Genomic DNA, 13869 nt, shown 5'->3' on the forward strand with positions numbered 1-13869 from the left:
AGTACATTCATTTATTTCTCCCTTTCTTTTTCTAAGTTCTATTTTATTGGCAAAGAGGAGGTGGGTTCGAATCCCACTCCTCTCATTATTTTTATTAACTCTCTCTTTATCTCCTTTTTCAGCAAAGAGATGGTGGGTTCGAATCCCACTCCTCTTATTATTTTATTATTTTATATTTTCCCTTTACACTCTTATTTGGCCGAGAGGTTGTGGGTTCGAATCCCACACCTCTCTTTTTTTTCCAGCATTCATGTTGTGAGGTCTTGGGCACAATCCCTAGTGACCTCACACGTTTTAATTTATTTTTAAACTTCTCCAAAACATCAAGCATCTGGCCGAAACTCCATCACCATGTGCTGGAAATTTGATTAAGTCTCTACAACTCTATCCTTTACTTAACAACATTCATGCCTTCGTTTTGTTTTATTTCCATGATTTGTTTAAGTCATTTTTAGGTGTAGATTTATTGTTGTTTTAACTATAATTTTTCAACTTCAGATCAGCCAACTTACACTTCATTTAAACATCACAAATTACACATCTTGTGCACATTAATTCCAATCATTAAACTAGCCATTTGAAGGCTTCAAAACCGAAAACAACAACATACATTTTACACATTGCACAACATCATTTTCGGTTTACATCATTGAACATACGTGCAATTTCCAAACACAATATCACAAAAAAATCATATTTCACACTTAGTTACCAGCAACCATACAAACAACATGATTTCTAACCTAATTTAGATTTAAATAGGAAGGAGACAAGGGACAAGGAATTCGACAATAGAGGGGACATCCCTAGTTTCATACCTTCAATTCATAGAGAGAAATTTCTCTTGGAGAAAGGATTCTAGGAGGGAAAACCCATACCTGGTTGTAGATTTCCACACCTTCATAGTGCTTCCCAAATCCTCCACCAAACCTTCAACTCGATCCCGTCGAGAAAATTGCGTAAATTTTTCGTTTCTTAAGTTAGCTTATTTGTTTGTATTTTTTTGGCAAGTTCTTTGAGTGTAGAGAACTTTTTCGTTATTTTACTGATTTTCTATTTTCTGTTTTTCTGCAAAAAAGAAAGTGAAACGAGAGAGAGAGAGAGAGAGAGATGTATAGGCGAGAGAGAGTGTGGTGTGAGATAGTGTCCCTTAGAACTAGGACTAGTTGGGAAGACTTAGTCAAATTAATTAATAATTAATAAATAATAATTAAACATCTGATTACCGGTTTTTAATCATCCATCAATTATTAATTTATTAAATTAATATACCAAATTAATTAAAACAAATTAAATCATTGCTCCCAACTAGGTTCGAATCCGGATGTAGTATGTTAATAGGAAATTACGGACATATCTTACCAAAATGACGCGCCATAATATCAATAAAATAATTAATTACATATTTAGGGTAATAACAATACTACCCTTATCCTAGAAAAAGACAATTTTACCCCTAGACCCACCAAACTTAAGATTTCCCCATTTTAAGTCCGGTAAAGACTCACCCAGGAAAATCTTCATATTCGGGAGCCACATGTATGGACCCAACCTTTTCCAGCTCAACTAACTCCCCAAGTTAGTTGTCTTGAATGTTGCAAGGGTTCAGAGGCCTGGTTCTACGCGCATCAATCTGTGTAAACCCGGTCTAATCTAGGCATTCTAGACACATTAAACATTACATATCTTATACAGTATTAGGGTTGTTACATCCTCAACCTTTGATCATCATTGATAAATACCCATATTTCATCAACAATTCATATCTAGGTCAATACATAAATGTACTTTAATAGCAAAATAAACCATGAATATGTACTATATGATCGTGCTACTAGCAAGTACAATACATCACCTATACACTTATAAAATAGAGACAAATAGATCATTAACCAATTTCTCTTGAATTGATAATCAATCATATTTCATCAATAATATCAATCTAGGGCAGTATGTCTAGTCATAATAATCATGTCTAACTCATTCTTCATCTGCCCTAGAATTTAGATCACATTTTGTACATACATTATCAATTCTATAGGTTAGAAAAATGTAGATTAATCTTAAAAAGACTCCCTTACTTTGATCATGAATGATTCATACCCACAATTCATCAATAAAATTAATATAACACAGTAGTTAAAGAAATCATAACCTAAATGAATTCCTACAACTAATTCCATAAAATCGAGATTATAGTGAGCATGTAGAAGAATATAGGCTAGTCCTACTCAAACCAGCAAGCCTTGATCCACATAGATCAATCATCAACAGTTCACCATCAATATACAATAAAAAAATTATATATAATAAATTCAACATGCTAGAATCTTAATTCAATCAATAAAAGGTCATGATCACAATAACCATACATAGGTTAATTTGAGAGTTGAAGGGGACATGGTTCATCTTGCAATTAGATTGAAATTACGTTACAATCAACTTGTCAATTTCAATCATCATTAGGAAGCCTTTAAAATGTTTTGATAAAGAACCCATGGCTAGAATGCAATATATGAGGTTTGATCATATTTTTCTCATTGAAAACTTTGAGAAGAGCTCTCTAGATGGAAGATTAACTAGAGATGAAGGATCTCCATAACTTAATGTTGAAGAAGATCTCTAAAACATGGTCAACAACCCATGGAAATCCAAGCTCCAAGATGTTCTTGAGATTTATCTTCAATGGATATTATAGGGAGAATATTTTGGGAGGGAAGTCTAATTCATGTGAATTCAATTGTGAATGGGGTTGTCACGTTTTTTATCACTTAAATACACTAAAAAATCAAATAAACAATGTAGGTTAAGCTTAGCACGTGGGGTGAATTTACCATTCACCCATTTAGTGAAGCAGTGCGCAGGCTGTGGTTGCAGGCACCATTGACGAGCACAAACGACAACTAGTAGGTCTATTGATCGACCCTACTGTAGGCCGTTGTTTGCTTCTTGGGCTTGGAAACTCTTTAATCCTTCACCAGGGTAAGTGTCCATCAACGCCTCACCATGGATGGGGTGTTGATTGACTGACGGACCGTCCCTTGGCTTCATCAATGACATTTCCAAGGTAGTGACTCAACAACCTCTGTGTCCTCCTTGTTGGCTTCTTGCAGGGCCCTTGAGAGGAGACATACTGTAACACTTCTGAAATTTCATGGCATAAACTAAAGCTTAATATATTAAATAATGATTAAAATGATGTTTCCAGACTTATATTAATGTAATAAACTCATTTGGAAAAGGTCAGAGCCAAAACGACAATGAAAGACCTTGACGTCTGGAAACTAGCTAATTCAAACTAGTTGACGTTCCTATGTTTAGGGAAGGTTTCGAAGTTTAAAATGAAGTAAAAAACTTTTAAAGAGACCTTTCATAGGTATTATGTAGTAAAAAAGGTATTATGTAGTAAAAAGGACCCAAACATGGGTGGGCAGGCTGCCTGACAGCCTGCGAGCAAGCAGAATTGGAGGCAAGACGTGTGGCACAAGCCTGACACGTATGTCACTCCCTAAAGATTTTAGACTTTGTGAGGCTGATACTCACCTCATTGCCTCAACTCAAAATTTAATTAAAATGATGTGATATGGACCCACGACGCGCAACTACTTCCTAGAATAATTAAAGTTGTGTTTTGGTAATTTAACTTCGTAAAAAGACTCATTTAAGGGAGGGTCTAATGGATAATTCATAGGACGACTATATGTGGATATTAGGGATGCTTTAGACCACATTTAAACTTCCAAATCAGATTCAAAAGAAAATTCTCACATTCTCTCAAGAACTCTCTCTTTTCCAAACTCCATTGAAAAACAAGAAAAAGATAAGGAAGAAGACAAAGACTTCAAGATTTTGATCCAATATTCTTGGATTCTTAATATATAAGGTATGGGTTTTCACTCTTTTTATTCCTTTACCCAAGAGTTCCTTTTAAATATAATTTTCAAGAACTTCAAATACTAGGGTTTTTACTCTACAAAACAGATTTTCTTCTCAACCCTAGATTTATGATTTTCAATGCAGAGTAAGTCTTTTCCATGGTCTATTTCACACGAATTGATGAGAATATGGTTAGTATGTTTAAATTTCGTGTTAAGCATATTCTTATCTAGATGATGGTTTCGTATGATTTTTTCTACTATTTGACAATATGAAAACGTAGGGATTGGAAGTACGACTACAATGAACTCTTAAATAAACCTTTCATTCACCTTACATTATTTATTAGTCTTGTGTATGATTTGTAGAAATTTTCTTGGTTATGCTATTTAGTAATTAACTATATTATGATTATGAATGTTGTAAGTTTAACTAAGTTATTGAATAAGGTTCTTGGAAGCTAGAGGTAGGTCTTCTAAAGTTATGATTACTCTACCATGTTTATGTTAGCCTATAAATCATGATGCCATGTTGTGAAAGAATGTATGATGTTGCTATGTGGGTATGTTGGTATATGAACATGTTACTTGTGAGATCATGATAAGAATACGAAAACTGCAAGTTACTTTTTTTCTTGTATGCTTTACACAAGATGACTATGCTATGTTAATCTCGCATACGAAGGGTTATGATGAAAGGAAATTCTCATGTTATCATAAAGAACTCATGATCATATTTATACAAGGAGTTAAACTCCTACTACCTATGATAAGTTATGATTAAAGAAAACTTAATGGTAATTCAAGAAAGGGAGTTAAGCTAAGCATCGAAGAACTAGATATGAGAGGTGTCCCTTCCGTAGTTGGAAGATAGGTTCACAATTACTCTCATGAGATTGAGGATTCCATGTAATGTGGAACTATGGGTCTCTAATACATCTTTTAGTTCTTGAACTACGTAGCCACCATAGGATACTAACTAGTGGATCCATGAAAAAAGCTTGTCATGTTAGGTTCTTTTTTGGCCGGTAGACCATCTTTTTCGGTATGGGGTTTTATGATACCGGATTCCATGTTTAGGCCACATAGTCTATGTTACGTTGACTAAGGTGACTCTAGGAGTTTGCTTAGTATAGGTAGGGCTATGGGACTCTACCAAGACATTGCACAAGTTTAATCTAGGGGAAGTCCTAGGAGATTGTTCTTAGGTTATATGATAACATGAAAGGTATGATGCTTATGATACATGAATTTACTGTTATATGATGTTAATTATTATGATGAATATTTTATTGGGTTATATTACTATATGAAGTGAAGACTAATAATGTTACAAGTTATATGAAGCAAAGATGTACTTATGGTCTTCTATCTTATCTACTTGGTTGTGTGGGGTTATGGGGCTTCACATTACCGTTGCACTTGTAGGTTGGGGATGGGATCAGTGGTAAGTGTTTTGCATGTTATTTTATATGATCTATTGAATATGAATGCTAACATGACTTTATGATAATATGTCTTTGATTATGATCATGTTGTATGTTGATGAAATCCTTAACTTGTATATGTTGTATGGTATGTGCATTGAAGCCTTTCTTATGAATTAACAAGTTTTCTAATGATATGATAAATTATCTCTTTTCATGCATTTACTTATATGTTATGTGCATATACCCATACTTATTACATGTGGCGTACTAACCCATTACTTTATATTACTACAACTGTAGGTTCCGACCATTGAAGTTTAAGGAGGCCGATTTGAAAAATCTTGGAACTCTTTCTCCATGTATTGGTAGGTCCTTATGATTGAGGATGTTATCTTTAATATTCCATCTTATGATGACTTAGTAGTTTTAAGACTATTCTACTTCTGATTATGTGTCTTTGAATTATTTTGTATTAAGGCCTGTATGACATATTACTATAGATTGGTTAAGTCCATATTTGCACTCTTCAGATGGTTCTATATATGTGAGACAGATTTTAGAATATTGTATGCCTTTATGAATGTTAAGTATGATGTATAAATATACTTCAAGTAGAATGTAAAAGTTTTAATTTTCCGCAAATTTTACTGTCATATGTTATGACGAATTCTAAGGGGTTGTCTGAGTCCTTCGAGAGTACGATGAAGCTGATCGCATCTGCGGTGTGCTCTACAGATGTGACAAACATAGTATCAGAGTATGAGGCTAAATATACTTAGGATCAATCCATTGTTTTGAAGGGCGCCACAATTATGGATGAGAGGTTATGTGATGACTACGAAACTTCTCTTTTCTGGATACTCCTATGTCGTGCCTTTAGTGTTTTTACACTTTGTGTCGTTTAGAATCTAATCCCTTTCTTGTGATTATAGGTGATTAAAACAAGAAGGACAGGCACGAAAGGAGTAGGAGAAGATATTACGAATGAATGAGCTACTCCCCTAGGCAATCAAGTTCCTCCTCTGGTGCAAGCTATGGCAAATGATCAAGTTACAGTTAATCCTCTAGATATGATAGATGGTGAGATGAGGGAGGCATTTTTTAAGATGGCCCAAGCCATCACCACCCAAGCTCAGGCCATTACAGCACAAGCTAATAGGGAGGTTGTTCCTTGAGAGAAACAACATGCTAGCACTATGGATAGTCGTTTGAGAAATTTACGAGGATGAACGCTCCTATGTTTTTCTGATCTAAGGTTGATGAAGACCCCCAAGACTTCCTTCATGAGGTTTACAAGATTTTGTTTTCTATGGGGGTGAGTACTACTGATAAGGCTGAACTTGCTCCTTATCAACTTAAGGACGTAGCTCAGACATGGTACAATCAGTTGAAGGATAGTATGGCTTTAGAAGGTGGTCGCGTGACTTGGGAGATCTTCAAAAAGGCATTTATTGATATAGCCTTCCAAGGGATCAAAGGAAATCTAAGGTAGAAGAGTTTTCAACCTTCGTCAAGGAGATACGAGTGTCAAGGAATACTCCTTGAAATTCATTAAGATGTCCAAATATGATTACTCTTTGGTTTCTAATGGTAGGGACGAGATGAGCCATTTTGTAATTGGTGTGTCCAAAGAGCTTGAAGAATAATGTCGTGCACCCATGCTTCATGAAAATATGGATCTTTATAGGCTTATTGTTCATGATCGATATGTTGAGGATAGTCGTCTAAAGAAGAGAAATAAGGAAGATAAGGAAAAAAGTCTTTTGAAAGTGGTTCTTTGAAGAGTAGGCTTGATATCCAAGACAAGCCTAAGTTCAAGAAGAGGTTTTCAAATTAGATTCCTTCTAATTTCTCCAAGAATCGCATTGATAGAGGTTCTAATCCTAAACCTCAAAAGGGGAAAAATGTTAATCCACAAAAGAGTGACCAGCTTGTGGTAAGTGTGGTAAGAAACATGCGGGTGAATGTCTTGTTGGGACTAATAGTTGCTATGGTTATGGAAAAGGTGTTCATATGGTTAAAAATCTTTCTAATATGAGAAGCCAAATTAAAGGGAATAACCAAGCCCAATCAAGTTTTCCTACTTCTAAAGCTCCAAAAAGGAACCGTTTTTATGTACTCAAGGCTAGGGGTGAATAAGAAAGCTCTCCCATCATTGTGACGGGTATGTTACATGTTTTCTCTAATAAAGTTTATGCTTTACTTAACCCAGGTGCTACCTTTTTTTTTGTTACACCTTTGGTAGATAGGAAGTTTGATGTACTTCTCGATATTCTTATTCAACCCTTTTTGGTTTGTTCCACAATGGGTGACTATGTGTTGCAAAAAGAATCTATAAGGAATTTCCTATAATTCTTCCCAATAGAGTTACGCTTGTATATTTTGTAGAACTTGATATGTTTGACTTTGATATCATCTTGTGTATGGATTGTATTCATGCATGATTTGCTGCTATAGAATGTATAACAAGGGTAGTGAAGTTTCAATTCCCTAATGAACCTATTCTATAGTGGAAGGGGGGAAATTATATGCAGAGGGGTCAAATAATTTCTTGTTTGAAGGCTTGTTCGATGATAGCCAAGGGTTGTTTATACCATGTAGTGAGGATTATGGACCTAGAATTTGAAACTTATTCTATTGAGTTAGTTCCATTAGTGAGAGAATTCCCAGAGGTTTTTCCTAATGACCTTCCAAGAGATCCTCCCGAACGGCAAATTGAGTTTGGCATTGATTTGTTATCATATACGAATCCCATTCCAATTCCACCGTATAGGATGGCTCCGTCTGAATTAAAAGAGTTGAAGCTCCAATTCAAAGATTTACTAGACAAGGATTTCATTCAACCTAGTGTTTCTCCATGGGGTTATTTGGTCTTGTTTGTTAAGAAGAAAGATGGGTCTCATAGAATGTGCATTGATTATCGCAAACTCAATAAGGTCACCATAAAGAACAAGTATCTTCACGCTAGGATTGATGATCTATTTGATCAACTCCAAGGTGCTACTACTTTACCACGATTGACTTAAGGTCAGGATATCACCAACTTAGGGTAAAAGGTGAAAACGTTCCCAAAATAGTTTTCCGAACTAGATATGGTCACTATGAATTTCTATAATGTCTTTTTGGTTAAGAAATGCCCTAGAGGCATTTATGGATCTAATGAATAGAGTTTAGCGAGATTACCTTGAATCGTTTGTGCTTGTGTTCATTGATGAAATTTTTATGTACTCCAAGAATGAAGATGAGCATGAGAGTCACTTGAGGTTGGCCTTACAAGTCCTCAACGAACTCAAACTTTATGACAAATTTAGCAAGTGTGAATTTTGGTTGAGGTCAGTTGCTTTTCCTGGCCATATCATCTTTGGTTTTGGTGTAGAGGTTGATCCGAAGAAGATGGAGGCGGTCAGAAATTGCCCTACACCTTTGACTCCCACAAACATAAGGAGTTTCTTAGGTCTAGCCGGGTATATATAAGGTATGTTGATGTATTTGCGTCCATTGCTTCTCCATTGACAGCTTTGACCCAAACGAACGTGTAGTTTGAGTGGTCGGAAGCTTGTGAAAAAGGTTTTCAAGGGTTGAAAGATAAGCTTACCTCTGCACGGGCATTGAGATAGTGTATTGTCTATCGTCAATTGAACACAATTCATTATAATGAATAAGTACTCACTCCCTAGTATTGATAATTTGTTTAATCAACTCCGAGAGTAAGTTTCTTATAAAAGATTGACTTGAGGTCAGTTTAGCATAAAATTAGAGTGAGAGAGGTTTATATTCTCAAAACATCCTTCCAAACAAGATATGGTAACTTTGATTTGCTAGTTATGTAATTTGGTCTAACAAAAAACCCTGGGGCATTCACGATCCATATGAATTGAATTTTTAGAAAGTATGTTGATGTTTTTGTGTATGTCTTTATTGATGACATATTCATATACTCTAGGAGTGAGAATGATCATTTGAGACACTTGAGGATAGTTTTGCAAGTTCTAAAGGATAACAAACTTTTTGCTATCTTTAGCGAATGTGAGTTTTGGTTGAGGTAAGTTGTTTTTCTTGGTCACATTGTAAGTAGTGAAATGGTAGAGGTTGATCTAAGGAAGATGGAAGTGGTAAAAATTTGGACTAGACCGTTAAGTCCTACCCATATCCAAAATTTTCTACGATTGGTGGGTTACTACAAGGGTTTTTTTTGGGGATTGTTGTGTATTGCATTTCCATTAACGACCTTAAACCAAAAGAAGTCCAAATTGTTATGGTCAAAATCATGTGAAAAGAGTTTTCAATTATTAAAAGATAGACTTTAGGATATCGAAGGGTATCGAAGGCTTTAGGATTTATTATGATTCCTCTTAAGTGCATCTACGATGTGTTCGCATGAAACATGTTAAAGTCATAGTGTATGCCTCTCGAAAAATCAAGCCACATGATAATAATTACTCAAATCATGACCTTTAGCTTTCGTCCGTGGTATTAGCATTGAATATTTGGAGACATTATCTATATGGTGTACACTTTGATGTATTCACGGATCAGAAGTGTTTTCAATATGTTTTTACCCAAAAAGATTTGAACCCGTCAAAGAAGATGGTTAGAAATTATAAAGGACTATTACATGAGTGTCCTTTACCATTAATAAAAAGATAATGTTGTAGAGGATGCCTTGAGTAGAGTGACCAGGGGTAGTGTGACTCATTTAGTTTATGATATAAAGTAATTAGTAAAAGAGGTTCATAGGTTGGAATGTTTGGGTGTCCGACTAGAAGACTTTCCATAGGGTGGTTTTGTAGTTCCCCACAACTCCGAGTCATTTAAGTGGTTGAGTTGAAATGTATGCATTAACTGTATACTATATTGATGGAGATGTAGGAAACACTCTTTCGTTAGTCGAATGAGTTATTCTCTGAAGGAGAAGAAGTGGTGCTTAGGCACAAAAAAGGTTGTGTACCAGATGTGGATGACTTAAGGGAATTGATCATGGACAAGGCTCATGGATCCCTCTATCTCATCCTTCGAGGTGCCACAAATATTTATTGTGACTTACGAGACATTTATCGGTGGAATGGTATGAAAAAGGGACATTATGGATTTTGTCTCTAAGTGTCCAAACTACAACAAGTCAAAGCAGAGTTTCAAAGGACGGGTGTGTTGACTAAAAATATATATATTCATACATGAAAATGGGATGACATTGTTGTTGGGTTTCCTCGTACTACAAGACTACATGACTTGATATAGATCATCGTTGATAAGATAACCAAGTGCGCAGATTTTCCTCCCATCAAAGTCACATACTCAGTGGAAGACTGTGCCAAATTGTATATCAAAGAGATAAGGAAGCTACATTGAGCCCCTTTTCAATAATTTCGAAAGGAAGTACTTAATTGACCTCCCATTTTTGGAAAGCTTTCCAAAGAGGGATTGGTCCAAAGGTGAAGCTTTGTATTGATTTTCATCCCAAGAATTTGGGTTAAGCGGAAGACACTATCTAAACCCTTGATGATATTTTGTGGGCTTGTGTCATTGATTTCAAAGGTAATTGGGATTACAACCTAACTTTGATAGAGTTCTCCTATAACAATAGCTATCATTGGACTATCTATATTGCACCCTTGAGGCACTTTATGGGAGAAGGTGTAGATCTCTGGTAGGGTGGAATGAGGTAGGTGATTTTTCTCTACTTAGTCCCTACTTTGTCAATGAAGCCCTCAATAAGGTTCGACTTATAAGAGATAGAGTAAACACAGCTCAAAGTCGGCAAAAATTTTATGTCGACAATACAAAGAGGGACGTTGAATTCGAAGTAGGAGACTGGGTTTATTTAAAAATTTCACCCATGAAAGGGGTGATGAGTTTCAGAAAGAAAAGGAAGCTTAGTCCTCGTTATGTAGGCCCGTGTGTAAATCTGAAATGAGTTGAGAGTGTTGCCTACGAGTTGAGATTTCCAAATTAGTTGGCCACTATTCATACGTTTTTCCATGTTTCTATTCTTAGGAAGTGTATAGGTGACCCGGTTTCCATTCTTCCAAGGGTAAAGGAGGAACTTTCCTATAAGAGGTGCCGGTTGAGATAGGGGTTTGCCAAGTTAAGAATTTGAAGAATAAGGAAATTTTCTCTGTCAATATTTTATGGAGGAACCACCTTGTTAGGAGAGCAACATGAAAGGCCGAGGCCAACATGAAGTCCCACTATCCTCATCTTTTTCCCATTACTCCTAGACAAGATTGAGGTTAGTAGTTCCTTTATGAATGTAATGGATAATGATGAAGTTATCATGTTTCTCTTAATATGTGCATATTATAGTAGAAATTCATGCTTAAGTTAAATTCTTTTCTTTCCATGAAATATGTTTCTTATGGATGCCTTTCGCATGGCATGTGTGATGTTCTATAAGAATTCATGGAAATTACGGTGAGCATGTTTGATATCGTTTTGATAATAAATTATCATGTCAACTCTTCATATTTGTTCATATTGACGCTTATATTGAAATAGAGAAGGTAGTTCCTCCTTATATGAAATGGATAAGTTGAGTTTATCTATATGGTATATTGTGGACTAAATTTTTATATGCTATAGATATGATTATATGTTGAAAGGAGTGCATAAATCCTCCAATGATCTGTTACTCATTCTATTTTATTGTTGTTTGTTGTGCTGCTAACGTTCCTAAAGGGGGGAGTATTGACACACTTTCAAAATTCAATGACTTTTATTAGATCTTCAAAAACTAATGAAAGATGATTTTAGAGAGTAATAAAACTTTTCTAAGATAAGTTAGAACCAAAATGCTAACCAATGACCATGACGTCCGAAAACAAGCAAAATATAATTGGTGAACGTCCTAAAATTTTTGTAAGGTTTGGATGCGTTACATGATGTCTAAAACATGTAAAAAAATCATTAAATAGGTTAAGTAATGTATATAGGGTCAAAACGTCACGTTCCGACTTACCAAGGATCACCCGAAGGGTCCACAAAGGGACCCCACTTTGGACAAAGCAAGATTCCAAGAGGCGACAACTTTTGTGCTTAGAGGGAGCAAGTCCGCATCGCGGACTTGGAACAACCAAAGAAAAAAGTATGGTCTCCGAAGTGGAAGCATCTTAGAATCTTTTGTCACAAAAGTTATTTTTGGAAATCCTGCGGGAACAGCTCTGCTACGCGGACTTGTTCCCCGATAAAAAATAATAAATTTGAAATCGAGTTTGACTTCATTGAATGGTCAACACAAGTGAGGGTTATATAGTGAATTTCCATTAGTTTTTTTCACAATGTCTCACTCAAATAAAAAACCCAAAACAAATCTCAAAAGCTCTCCCTTCTCTCAACATTTTCTCGATACTCATCCCCATTGAATAAGCTTTAAAGCTTGGAGAAGAAGACCAAATACCTCAGTTTTCTACTCAATTTCATGGTGATTCATATTTAAAGTATGATTACTTTCATTCTTGCGATTCTGTTCTCCAAAAGGTCCCTCCAAAAGATGATTTCTAAAACCCAAAAATCAGGGTATTTCTTCTGCATATGGGTTTTTTTAAAAATCGAAATTAAGAATCAATTATGGTTAATTACGATTAACTAATGTTGTTTAAGAATATATTAATCGTTAATTGATGATTTCTTTTGTCATTTCCCCAAACTAATGTCCTTCCACTAATTTTGTGAAAACTTTTAATTGATATGGTGAATTGTGAAGATTATGAACATGTAGATTCACTACATTATCGATAATTATGTAATTGTTCCTACAATTTACCTAGTTTATGTAATTGGTTATGTATTCTTGGTAATGGAAGTATGAAGTTTCATGCAAAGACAATGAGGTATGTTGATTGGTTCTTCTTGAATTCAATTATGAGTTATGAGTTACTTAGATAGTAACACTTCAAAGTCTAATGTGTGGTTGTGATGTTGATGTTAAGTATTCCTCATCTTTAACCCTACACTATGGAAAAGGTTATGAATTATGAAGTATCTTATTGTATGATTATTATATTTTTGAATGTAGTTTCTTTGGATTATAATAAAGTATTAAATTAAAGGTTTACTCACTTATGAGGTGGTGTCTAAAGTGAAAGGATTTTTCTCAGTTGTGATCACCTATGATGTAGAGTTTAGAAGTAACTTATATGATGAAATGGTATAATTACCAAAGGGCATAATTCCTTAGCAGCAAAAAGGCATGTAAAAGAGATGGAGGTCTCACAATAGTAAGTCCGACCTCCCACATGGGTTTCCTGATGTTAGTAAGTCCGAATTCCCTAATTATGTTTTACATGTGAAAAGTTACACCTTAGGCAACTGTTAACCCTCTATTTTCAGTGTAGGAGTAGAATACAATATTCCTTGTAGCTCACATGGTCTCATACCGGTTATTATACCATTTTTCTTAATTTAAATATAAATGGACAAGTTAAGTATGTGAAATTTTATTAGAGTTGTCTTGAAGGCAACTACATAGGGTGAGGGAGAGTATGAGACTGCTCCTACTCAATGCACACATAGGATCCTAAGGGATAGTTCTAATAGTTTCCTTTTATGAATATGATTATGTTGATAAG

This window comes from Solanum lycopersicum, chromosome 8 (genome assembly GCF_036512215.1).
Source record: "Solanum lycopersicum chromosome 8, SLM_r2.1".
In the NCBI taxonomy this organism is placed as follows: Eukaryota; Viridiplantae; Streptophyta; class Magnoliopsida; order Solanales; family Solanaceae; genus Solanum; species Solanum lycopersicum.